Source organism: Vicugna pacos, chromosome X, assembly GCF_048564905.1.
Source record: "Vicugna pacos chromosome X, VicPac4, whole genome shotgun sequence".
NCBI lineage: Eukaryota > Metazoa > Chordata > Mammalia > Artiodactyla > Camelidae > Vicugna > Vicugna pacos.
Genome location: NC_133023.1, coordinates 77,882,064 through 77,892,404, shown reverse-complemented (window position 1 = coordinate 77,892,404; position 10,341 = coordinate 77,882,064). Strand labels below are relative to the sequence as shown.

The 10,341-nt window shown below is 37.9% G+C and overlaps 1 non-coding gene across 1 annotated transcript; it reads left to right on the top strand.

The window, feature by feature from the left end:
• Positions 1-1,719: 1,719 nt before the first annotated feature.
• On the top strand, positions 1,720-1,881 carry LOC140692075 (U1 spliceosomal RNA). Its single transcript, XR_012067656.1, has one exon. It is a non-coding gene; the product is annotated as a U1 spliceosomal RNA (small nuclear RNA).
• The last annotated feature ends 8,460 nt before the right edge of the window (positions 1,882-10,341 follow it).

The window sequence follows — 10,341 nt, the reverse complement described above, 5'->3', positions numbered from 1 at the left end:
AAAATTTTCAGAAATTTCCATCTGATGGGCATCTTGCTCACTTCCTCCTTCAAACACTTCCTGCTGAGCAACATCCAGGCTCCCATTCGAGCTTTGCTCACCAGATGTCCCAGACCTCCAATTTCTGAATTTCCTCCTATGAGAAATGTTAGTTGGGAAAAGGAAAGAAAAATCTATTAAAAGTTTCTTTGCACTATGAGCGATGAAAGAACATGTAAAATAAAATCAAGCCCAAATTGCTTTAGCTAGGGATTTTCTTCTTGTCTATGGTTTCACAGACAGAAATCATAGTAATAATATTAGACTCCTTTTAGAGGGCTGGAGGATATTATAGGCCTGAGGTGAGAGTAACAAGGGCAGAAGGGGTTCAGGTCCATTCTACAATTGTCCCAATAACTTTCACAAAGCTTTTCCCAGCAGGACAAACTGCTGGGTAAGGGATTTCCACTCTGGATTCTCTAAAAGGATGACCCAGGTACAGGGTATTTCCTTCCTGTTACATCTGGCTAGTGTCCACCCTCTCCTCTTCTGCTGACTTAGCCTCAGATCTCAGCTGAAACTTCACTTCATGTGAGAAATCTCAGGCATACGCTACTGGTTTGACTACCACTGGGCATCTAGTGACTCCACCACCTTTACCATCTCCAGATACACTTTTCATGGGAAAGGGGGCCAAAGACTGTGAGCTCAAAATTTTTCATAGGCTGTAGCATCGCACAATGGACTGAAGACACTGAAGTTTTCAAATATCTTATCTGAATATTCATCTAAAATTCTCTCTTCCACCTTTGAGCAGGGCACTGGGGACACGAGTCAGTTCAGCAATGAAACTGCAGAGTTTTTCCACAGACAGCAGATGGAGTGTGTACTTCAGAGAAGCTGTAGAGGCTGCAGATTGATGCTCCCTCCTCTAAAAGAACCTAGGAGAGTAGTACAGTAACACTCTGATTTTTAGCAGACATAGTTCTGCATGGCAAAGACCAAATGAACCTTCCAGAGGTAGAATTGCAGGTTTGGACATTTCTAAATAATTTGCTTTGTGGATACTCTTAGATATATTTCATTTGGAAAACAGTAAAAAAAAAAAAAAAAAGTAAAATACCGAAGGAAGCAAAATGTTCCACTAATCCCTGATAAGATATCATCATTTTAATATTCTCATTAATCATGTGCATAATATGACACTGGGTTGTCTTTTAATCATATAACATTTAATCCTTTTGCTATAACTCCGCTCCACATTGTGATTCATTCTTTACAGATGAGGAAACTGAGCCTCAAATTTCAGGCCTGGCTGGGACTAAAGCATTTGTGTGTACTTCCCTGCCTTGTGATTTCAATAAGTCCTGACAAGGACCCTATGGGGAAGAGAATCCTCACTTCCTGAATGGTGAACTTGAGGCTTGGGACCTTAAGGTCACACGCTGCCCCATGTCATGCTCCTACTCCTTGGCTAATTCCAGACTGGAACCCATGTCTTCTGAACCTGAAACTGTTACTTTTCCTCCTGATTCACTCAGCTTTGCCTTAATTATGGGTACAGGTATACCTTGGAAATATTGTAAGTTTCGTTGCAGACCAGTGCAATATAGCAAATATTATAATAACGTGAGTCACATGAATTTTTTGGTTTCTCAGTGCAAATAAAAGTTATGTTTACACTATGCCATAGTCTATTAAGTGTGTAATAGCATTATGTCTTAAAAATGTACAAACCCCATACTTACCTGGCAGGGGAGATAGCATGATCATGAAGGTGGTTTTCGCAGGGCAAGGCTCATCCATTGCACTCTGGATGTGCTGACCCCTGCGATTTCCCCAAGTGTGAGAAACAACTGCATAATTTGTGGTAGTGGGGGACTGTGTTTGAGCTTTCCCATAAAAAAATGTACAAACCTTGATTAAAAATACTTTATTGCTAAAAATTGCTAACAATTTTCTGAAACTTCAGTGAACCATAATCTTTTTGCTGGTTCTTGTGTCAATTTTTATGGCTGCTGACTGATTAGTGTGGTGGTTGCTGAAGGTTGGGCTGGCTGTGACAATTTCTTAAAATAAGATAACAATGACATTTGTTGCATCGACCAACTCTTCCTTTCACAAATGATTCCTTCATAGCATGTGATGTTGTTTGATAACATTTTACCCACAGTAGAAGTTCATTCAAAATTGAGGTCTATCTTGTCAAAACCTGCCACTATTTTATCAAGTAAGTTTGTGTAATATTCTAAATCCTTGATTGTCATTTCAACAATCTTCATAGCATCTTCCCCAGGAAGAGATTCTGTCTCAAGAAACAACTTTCTTTGCTCATCCATAAGAAGCAATTCCTCATCCATTAGTTTTATCATGAGATTGCAGGAATTCAGTCACATCTTCAGGCTCCACCTCTAATTCTAGTTCTCTTGCAGTTACTTCCTCCACTGAAGTCCTGAACCTCTCAAAGTCACCCATGAAAGTTGGAATCAACTTCTTTCAAACTCCTGTTAGTGTTGACATTTTAACCTCTTCCAATGAATCAAGAATGTTCTTAATGGCATCTAGAATGGTAAATCCTTCCCAGAAGGTTTTTAATTTCTTTGCCCAGATCCATCAGAGGAATCACTACCTATGACAGTTAAAGCCTTATAAAATGTATTTCTTAAATAACAACACTTGAATGTTGAAATTACTCCTTGATCTATGGGCTGCAGAATGGATGTAATGTTAGCAGGCATGAAAACATTTTTTAACATTTTTTTACTGAGTTATAGTCAGTTTACAATGTTGTGTCAATTTCCAGTGTAGAGCACAATTTTTCAGTTATACATGGACATACATATATTCATTTTCACATTCTTTTTCACTATGAGCTACCACAAGATCTTGTGTATATTTCCCTGTGCTATACAGTATAATCCTGTTTAGCTATTCTATATAATGAAAACATTAATCTTGCTATACATTTCTATCAGAGCTCTTGGGTGACCGGGTGCATTATCAATGAGCAGTAGTACTTTGAAAGGGATTTTTTTTCCTGAGCAATATGTCTCAACAGTGGGCATAAAACATTCAGTAAGCCATGTTGTAAACAGATGTGCTGTCATTTAGTCTTTGTTGCTCCATTTATGGAGTATGCATAGAGTAGATTTAGCATAATTCTTAAAGACACTAGGATTTTCAGAATGGTAAATCAGTATTGGCTTCAACTTAAAGCTACAAGCAGCATTAGCCCTGAACAAGAGTCAGTCAGCCTGTTCTTTGAAGCTTTGAAGCCAAGCGTTGACTTCTCCTCTCTGACTATGAAAGTCCTAGATAGCATCTTCTTCCAATATAAGGCTGTTATGTTTACGTTGAAAAATCTGTTATTTAGTGTAGCCACCTTTGCTAATGATCTTAGCTAGATTTTCTGCATAGCTTGTGACAGCTTCTACATAACCACTTTCTGCTTCACCTTGCACTTTGATGTTATGGAGACAGCTTCTTTCCTTCAACCCCACGTACCAACCTATTCTAGCTTAAAACTTTTCTTCTGCAGCATCCTCACCTCTCTTAGCCTTCACAGAATTGAAGAGAATTAGAGCCATGCTCTGGATTAACCTTTTGGCTGAAGGGAATGTTGTGGCTAGTTTCATCTTCTATCCAGACCACTAAAACTTTTCTCATATCAACAATAAGGTTGTTCTAAGACTGCAAAGATAATGAACTTGAAGAATGACTAACTCACTCTCTCCCGTGAATACACCAAAAACTACATCTACATACAGAACAATTCATACAGAATACCTACTGAACTTTGGCAGAGTATCTCTTACTTTGAAAATATAAGAATTCTCACAAAAATGGGTAGAATAGCCAAGACATGGAAGCAACCTAAATATTCATCAACAGATGACTGGATGAAGAAGTTGTGGTATATCTACACAATGGAATACTACTCTGCCATAAAAAAGAATAAAATAATGCCATTTGCAACAATATGGATAGACCTGGAGAATGTCATTCTAAGTGAAGTAAGCCAGAAAGAAAAAGAAAAATATCACATGGTATCAGTCATATGTGGAATCTAAAAAAAAAGGACACAATGGACTTATCTACAAAACAGAAACAGACTCGCAGACTTAGTAAACAGTCTTATGGCTGCTGGGGAAAGGGGTGGGAAGGGATAAATTCTGGAGTTTAAGACTTACAAATGTTAGCCACTGTATATAAAAATAGATTCTATAAAGTTTCTTCTGTGTAGCACAGGGAACTATGTTCAATACCTTGTAATAAACTCTAATGGAAAAAATATGTAAACAAATATATGCATGACTGGAATATTGTGCTGTACACCAGAAATTGACACATTGTAACTGACTGTACTTCAATTATAAAGAAAGAAAGAAAGAAAGAAAGAAAGAAAGAAAGAAAGAAAGAAAGAAAGAAAGAAAGAAAGAAATAATTTTTTTTTTTAAAGATCAGTGCAGGACCTGTCCCTGGGGAGGGAGTGGCAAAGAAGGAGAAGCACCCTTACCCTGGGAAGCCCCCTTTCCAGTGGAGAAAGTTAGCCGGGACAGAAAGGGAGCTTCAGATGCTCAGAGGAGAAAGCAGAATCCACTTGGCAGACAGAACTAAAAGAAACCAGCACAGAGAGTCCCTGTGATCCCTAGTCCAAGACACAAGCCAGCAGTGTCAGGCTGGGACTGGCTGCTGGAGCTCAGGTTTCAGTGGACGAACCCAAGGAGAGGATGGAGAGTACTGGGACTGATTGCCTAGAGGCAGCCTCAGGTGGCTGGAGTGTGGTACAGGCTGAAGCTGGGAGAGTGAAGATCAGGCTAGGTCTCTCCATAGAGAGCACCACTGTTGGTGCATGTGGGAGGAGAGGTGCAATGCAGTCTGGCCATAGCAGCTGTCTCCACTAGCCCAGAGGGCATTGCTTGGCACTATTGTTGGCACACATTCTCGCTAGAAGAGAGGTGGGATTCAGATGCAGCCATCTTCTTGGCTTGCTCTGGAGGGGCACAATCGCTGGTGCACAGCTCCTGGGCAGAGGTAGGGCTGAAACCTGAATCCATATTGATGGGTTCTGCAGCTTGGCAAGTGGGACTGAGACTTGATCCTAGCCCCAGGCAGAAGTGACAGGTTTGTTCCACTGGTGCCTTTGTGGACCTCTGCATCTGAGACAAATAAGTAGTGTTCTGGCATGTGAAGGGGCAGGTTTAGTGTTAACAGCAAGCCTGCATACTGTACATGGACACAGGGCTGGGAACTTGGCTGACTTTGTGGTGCATGATAAATCCAGGTGTGTGACTGCATCCTCACTGCAACAGGTCCTAGTGTTTGACATCAGCAGATCTGCTCTGATGGCTCTGCAGGCACAGAATCTGGGGGACACCAGAGCAGGTCACCAATATTCTCACAGTTGAGGCATGGATAAGGGCAGCATCAACAAAGTGCACTTTGTAAGCCTGCATAACAAGTGACAAACAACACCACAGAGGGCACTCACTGGTGGATATCTCCTGTGGAGGAACACTCAGTGGCACCTCTTCCAGTGGAAGCACTCCAATCCCACCTACTGCACACTGCAGTTCAGAAATGGGTCTGGAAGCCTCTATTCCAATAACGGGGAAACAGATCCAGAACCTGTCAGGGCTGTGACAACCACAGAGCAAAGAGGAAGCCCTACTCTACAACCAGGGCAAGCTCTGGTCACAACACCAACCACACATCCAATCAAGGGGATAATAGCCAACACACATGGAAGAAAAACGTGCCAACCATCTATACTAAAAACAGCCTTCATGACAAAATTATTAGATGAACACAGACTATGCAGGAAAGCTCCCATTTTAAAATTTTTCTTGAAAAACAGCCCTTCAAGGCCACAGTAGATAACTGTTACTCCTAAATTTATAGAATCAGAGAAATATAAATAAAATGAGGAAGCAGAGGAACCACTCTCAATTAAAAGAACAAGAGAAGTCCCCTGAAAGAATGAACAATAAAATAGACCCTGACAGTCTACTAGATCCTGACTTCAAAAAGGAGGTGATAACAACACTAAAGGAAATAAGAGAGACTATCAATAGAAATGCAGAATACTATAAAAGGAAATAGAAACTATAAAGAGGAGCCAATTAAAATCAGAAGACTCAATGGCTGATATCCAAGTACAGGAAGCATAGAAGATCCCAAACAAGATGAACCCAAATAGATCTATACCAAGACATATTGGCCAAAGTTAAAGATGAAGAAAAGATTCTAAAGGCAGCAAGAGAAAAACAAAGAGTTAGTTACAAGGGAATCTCCATAAGGCTTTCAGCTGATTTCTCTACACAAACACTGCTGGCCAGAGGGGAGTGGCAAGATATATTCAAAGCCCTGAATGAGAGAAATCTGCAACCTAGGATACTCTACCCAGCAAGATTATATTTTAGAATAGAAGGAGAAATAAAGAATCACAGTCAACAAAAGCTAGAAGAATTCAGCAGTACTAAACCTGTTGTAAAAGAAATATTCAAAGGTCTTCTCTAAATAGAAAAGAAGGAGGAATCCATAGAAAATAGAAAACCACAATTGGAACTGTGATAACTATAATGAACAGCAAGAGAATAAACATGAAGATATAAAAGAGGAAATCAGAATCATAAAATGTGGGAGTGGGGAGGAAGAAAATGTAGATTTTTTTTCTTTTTGTTTTTCTTAGGGTGTGTTTGAGTCTATATGACTACCAGTCTAAAGCAAACAGATAGAGTAATGAGTTAACATACTTGAAAAACAAGGTAACCACAAATCAAAAGCATACAATAGAGTCACATACACACAAAAAAAGAAACCAAGCTAATACAAAAAGAAAAAATCAAATCACAAAAAGAAAACTAAAGGAACAAAGAAGAAATACCAAATCAACTGGAAAACAAAGTTTGACATGGCAATAAACACACATCTATCAATAATTACCATAAATGTCAATGGACTAAATGCTCCAATCAAAAGACAGAGTGACAGATTGGGTAATAAAACAAGAGCCTACAATATGCTGCCTATTAGAGACCCACTTTAGGACACACATAGATTGTAAGTAAGAGGATGGAAAAAATATTTCATGCAAATGGAAATGACAAGAAAGCAGGAGTAGCAATATTCATATCAGACAAAATAGACTTTAAAACAAAGGCTATAAAAAATAAAGAAGGACACTACATAATGATCAAAGGAGTAATACAAGAAGACAATATTACACTCATTAGCATATATGCACCCAATATAGGAGCACATAAATATATAAAAAAAATACTAACAGACATAAAGGGAGAAATCGATGGGAACACAATAATAGTAAGAGACTTTAACACCCAACTAACATCACTGGACAGATCTTCCAGACAGAACATCAATAAGGCAACAGAGATACTAAATGATGCAATAGAACAATAGGACTTTGTTGATATTTGTAGGACATTAGATCCCCCAAAACAAAATGTATATTCTTTTCAAATGTGCATGGAACATTCTCTAAGATAGACTTTTGTGTCCAGATTCTCAGACACAAAAGAAGCCTCAACAAATGAAAGAGTATAGAAATTATTTCAAGCATCTTTTCTGACCACAATGGAATGAAACTAGAAAACAACTATATGAAAAATAAAACTCGAGAAAAAAAGTAACTGCTGGAGACTAAACAACATGCTACTAAAAAACCAATGGGTCAATGATGAAGTCAAAGAAGAAATTAAAAAATACCTTAAGACAAACAACAATGAAAACACAACCACACAAAATCTACTGGATGCAGCAAAAGCAGTCTTAAAAGGGAAGTTCACAGCAATACAGGCCTTCCTCAAAAAAACAAGAACAACCTCAAAAAAAAAAAAAAAAACAATCCAGCCTAACACCTAAAAGAATTAGAAAAAGAAGAACAAACAAAACCTAAAGTCTTCAGAAGGAAAGAAATAATAAAGATCAGGGAGGAGATAAATAAAATAGATATTTAAAAAACAGTAGGAAAAAACAATCAAACCAACAGCTGGTTTTTTGAAAGAGTAAACAAAATTGACAAACCTCTGGCCAGGCTCACCAAGAAGAAAAGAGAGAGAACACAAATAAAACAAAATAAGAAAAGAAAAAGGAGAAATTGCAACCAAACACCACAGATATTCAAAAAAACATAAGAGATTACTATGAACAACTATATGCAACACATTGGACAACTTAGAAGAAATAGACAAGTTTCTATAAACATACAGTCCACCAAAACTGAAGCAAGAAGAAATAGATCACTTGAACAGACTGATCACTAGAAGTGAAATAGAATCAGCAATAAAAGACCTCTCTGCAAATGAAAGTCCAGGACCAGATGGCTTCACTGGGGAATTCAATCAAACGCATAAGGAAGAGCTCATACCAATCCTTCTCAAACTCTTCCAAAAGACTGAAGAGGAGGTATTATTCCCAAACTCATTCTATGAAGCCACCATCACCCTGATACCAAAGCCAAAGAGACTACCAAAAAGGAAAATTACAGGCCAATATCATTGATGAACATAGATGCAAAAATCCTCAACTAAATATTAGCAAACAGACTCTAACAACACCTGAAAAAGATTGTACACTATGATCAAGTTGGATCCATCCCAGGGACACAAAGATGGCTCAACATATGCAAATCAATCAATGTGATACACCACATCAATGAAAGAAAGGCCAAACATCATAGGATCATCTCAATAGATGCAGAGAAAGCATTTGACAAAATTCAACACCCATTTATGGTTAAGAACTATTACCAAAGTGAGTATAGAGGGAACATATCTCAACAAAATAAAAGCTATTTATGACAAACCCACAGCCAGCATCATACTCAATGGTGAAAAGTTAAAAGCCTTCCCACTATAATCTGGAACAAGACAAGGGTGCCTACTGTCACCACTTTGATTCAGCATATTATTGGAAGCCTAGCCATCACAATCAGGGAAGTAAAAGAAACAAAAGGGATCCAAATTAGAAGAGAAGAGGTAAAATTGTCACTGTATGCGAATGACATGATACTGTATATAGAAAACCCTAAAAGCTTCACACAAAAAGTACTAGAGCTGATAAAAGAATTTGGCAAGGTAGCAGGATATAAGGTTAACATACAGAAATCAGTTGCATTTCTTTACATTAACAATGAACTATCAGAAGAAGACAGTAAAGAAACAATCCCTTTTAAAATCACATCCAAAAAATTAAATACTTAGGAAAAATCTGACCAAGTAGGTGAAAGATTTATACGTGAAGAACTACAAAACACTGATTAAGGAAATTAAAGATGACTTAAAGAAATGGAAAGATAACCCAGACTCTTGGATTGGAAGAATTAATATTGTTAAAATGGCCATAGTACCCAAAACAATTGAAAGATTTAATGCGATCCCTATCAAACTACCCAGGACATTTTAATAGAACTAGAACAAATACTACTCAGCCATAAAAAAGAAAGAAAGAATGCCACCCGCAGCAACGTGGATGCACCTGGAGATCTTCATTCTAAGTGAAGTAAGCCAGAAAGAGAAAGAAAATTGCCATAAGATCTGTCTTATATGTAGACTCTTTAAAAAAAATGACACAAATGAACTTATTTACAAAGCAGAGAGAGGCTCACAGACATAGAAAACAAATTTATGGTTACTAGGTTACTAAGTGGGGAAAGGGGTAGAGGGATAAATTGGGAGCTCAAGATCTCCAGATACTCACTATTGTATATAAAATAGAGAAACAACAAATTTCTCCTGTATAGCACAGGGAATTCAATATCTTGTAGTAACGTATAATGGAAAATATGAAAACGAATATATGTATGTATATGTATGACTAAAACATTACACTGTAAACCAGAAATTGACACAACATTGTAAATTGACTATATTTCAATAAAAATTTAAAGAAAGACACATGAACCGCCCCCCATTGAAAAAAAAAAACGATAACTGTTTTGTTTTCTTATCCTTTCTATGTTCACTGGAGTAGCACTTTTCATTTCCTTCAAGAACTCTTCTTTTAAATTCACAGCTTCAGTAACTGTGTGGTGCAAGAGGCTTAGATTTTGGTCTATCTTGCCTTTTAACGTGCCTTCCTCACTAAATTTAATCATTTCTAGCTTTTGATTTAAAGTGAGAGATGTGCTACTCTTTCTTTCACTTGAACACTTAGCGGCCATTGTATGGTTGTTAATTGGCCTAATTTCAATATTGTTATGTCTCAGGGAATAGAGAAGTCCGAGCAGAGGGAGAGAGATTGGGGAATGGCCTGTCAGTGAAGTAGCATGAACATAGACAATATTTCTGGATTAAGTCCACCATCTTATGTGGGCAAGATTCATGGTGCCCCAAAACAATT